The sequence below is a fragment of the Apium graveolens genome, chromosome 2, assembly GCF_009905375.1.
Source record: "Apium graveolens cultivar Ventura chromosome 2, ASM990537v1, whole genome shotgun sequence".
NCBI lineage: Eukaryota > Viridiplantae > Streptophyta > Magnoliopsida > Apiales > Apiaceae > Apium > Apium graveolens.
This window is the reverse complement of record NC_133648.1, coordinates 222,219,356-222,221,103: the sequence shown is the minus strand read 5'-3', so window position 1 is coordinate 222,221,103 and position 1,748 is coordinate 222,219,356. Positions and strand designations below refer to the sequence as shown.

At 37.6% G+C, this 1,748-nt stretch overlaps 1 non-coding gene across 1 annotated transcript; it reads right to left on the bottom strand.

Moving 5' to 3' along the window:
• Window positions 1-1,258: 1,258 nt before the first annotated feature.
• LOC141710155 (small nucleolar RNA R71) lies at window positions 1,259-1,365 on the bottom strand. Its single transcript, XR_012570689.1, has one exon. It is a non-coding gene; the product is annotated as a small nucleolar RNA R71 (small nucleolar RNA).
• Window positions 1,366-1,748: the final 383 nt, after the last annotated feature.

Below are 1,748 nucleotides of genomic sequence, written 5' to 3'. Positions count from 1 at the left end.
GAATTTAGGGGTTTAGAACTTGCCAGGCTAGCATAGGTTCATGTATTTGTTATGCATGATTCGTAGGTAATTTTAACCATCTTACTTGCCCTATGTAGTCACGATAGATAACTTGTGCATTAAACCATTATGTTGTCAAATTCTATATACATATAGGGTCTCAATATAATTGGTGTCTATTCAGATTCTATCTCTTTTGTAGATGTTTGGTAGTATGGTATTTGTACAATGAAAGTTGCCATTTATCAGTTTCATGTTATCCAGATTAGTGTCATCATCATTGCATGCTAAGGTTAAAAACGAAAAGGCTATTGAATGAAGTATTTAATGAAGTTAGAATCCTATATTTGTGTCATATAGTATTCAACTCTCTTATTCTCATAGCTAATGTTCTTTAGTATAATCTCTTAGTTAAGCGTAGTTAAAATAACCTCAATTTGTTATTCGTCTTAACATTGGATAATAACCATACCATTGTTGCATAAGTACATTGATTAAAATTAACTTAAACCAGTCCATGTGGGAATGAACTAGAATTAATTCTATATTACTTGCGATCACATATACTTGCGTGAATATTAGCTCGTGTTTTCATCCTAACAAGTTTTTGGCGCTACTGTCGGGGACTTGGGGTTAATTTTTAGTTTATATGTTTGTCATCAGTGGTTGTTAAAGTTTGTTGACTCGGACATTGTTACTTACTTATTTCCTTGTCGTGTTTCAGGTACTCTGGCGAACATGTATGCATACGCGTTCTCGGTCTTGTAAGAGAACATTGGATCAAGCTGAGGAAGAAGTTATAGTAGCTAAGGAAGTTTTTGAGGAAGTTCTTTTCGAGGAGAAAGTTGAAGAAGATGCACTTATTGCAATAGGAGAACCAAAAGCGAATCTGAAGGCTTTGATGGATTACTCTCAGCCAAAGATTAATGATATTTAGTCTAGCATTGTTTGACCAGCCATCTCAGCTAATACCTTTGAGATCAAGTCGAGCACGATTCAGATGACACAGAACTCAATTCAGTTTGGGGGTTCTCCGATAGAAGACCCCAACATGCATATCAGAGATTTCATCAAGATCTGCGACACTTTCAAGTTCAATAGAGTTTCTGAAGATGCTATTAAGTTGAGGCTTTTCCCATTCACTCTGCAGGATAAAGCTAAGTGCTGGTTACATTCTCTACCACTAGGGTCTATCACCAAATGGGAGGATCTTGCTCAAAAGTTCTTAACTAAATTCTTTCCTATAGCGAAGACTGCGGAAATCAGAAATGCACTTACTCAATTTGCTCAGCAATATGGAGAATCTTTATGTGAGGCTTGGGATCGCTATAAGGAGATGCTTAGGAAGTGCCTTCATCATGGGATGCCTGAATGGATGATCTTTAACTGCTTCTATAATGGTTTGGGTGCTACTTTTAGACCCATGCTTGATACAGCATCAGGAGGAGCCTTGTGGGCTAAAAGCTACAATGAAGCTTATGAATTGACTGGACTGATGGCTGCTAATGAATACCAGAATCCCTCTCAGAGACTAACTCAAGGCAAGGTAGCAGGAATTGTGGAGTTAGATGCAGCTAGTGTTATAGCTGCTCAGCTTAAGGATTTGACGATGAAGGTGGATTCTTTGGCTAATTATGGAGTTAATCAGATTACTAGTGTCTGTGAGCTTTACGTTGGTGCACATAAAATGGAGTAATGCGCTATTTTTGGTGAATCAGCTAAGTTCGTGAGCAACTTTTAGCGATCAC